Source organism: Volvox carteri, assembly GCF_000143455.1.
Source record: "Volvox carteri f. nagariensis unplaced genomic scaffold VOLCAscaffold_24, whole genome shotgun sequence".
Classification (NCBI taxonomy): Eukaryota; Viridiplantae; Chlorophyta; class Chlorophyceae; order Chlamydomonadales; family Volvocaceae; genus Volvox; species Volvox carteri.
The window spans coordinates 989,566-989,799 of record NW_003307567.1 but is presented as its reverse complement, the minus strand read 5'-3'; the positions used below and the strand labels follow the sequence as shown (position 1 = coordinate 989,799).

General features: G+C 50.9%; 1 protein-coding gene across 1 annotated transcript in view; it reads left to right on the top strand.

Moving 5' to 3' along the window:
- The window catches only part of VOLCADRAFT_92129 (uncharacterized protein), a gene marked incomplete at both ends in the record, with an annotated part of 27,115 nt that overhangs the window by 13,389 nt on the left and 13,492 nt on the right, over nucleotides 1-234 (top strand). The gene's annotated exons all lie outside the window — the stretch shown is intronic.

Genomic DNA, 234 nt, shown 5'->3' with positions numbered 1-234 from the left:
TTCAGAGACACTAGTAAGAAGTATCCAGATGAATAGAAAATGGATTGAATTACGTTGATTTACGTTGACAATGCGCATTAACTATGATGTTTTAAATGTTTCCTTTGGCTCCCCCTCATCCCTATCATGATTGCATGTCGGTTGCCAGGCGGTCTTTGGGGGGTATGTGCGGGGTTGTGGGGCTGCCTCCCCTCTTCCCCGCACTCCCCCCCCACTCCCCCCTCTCCTGCTCCG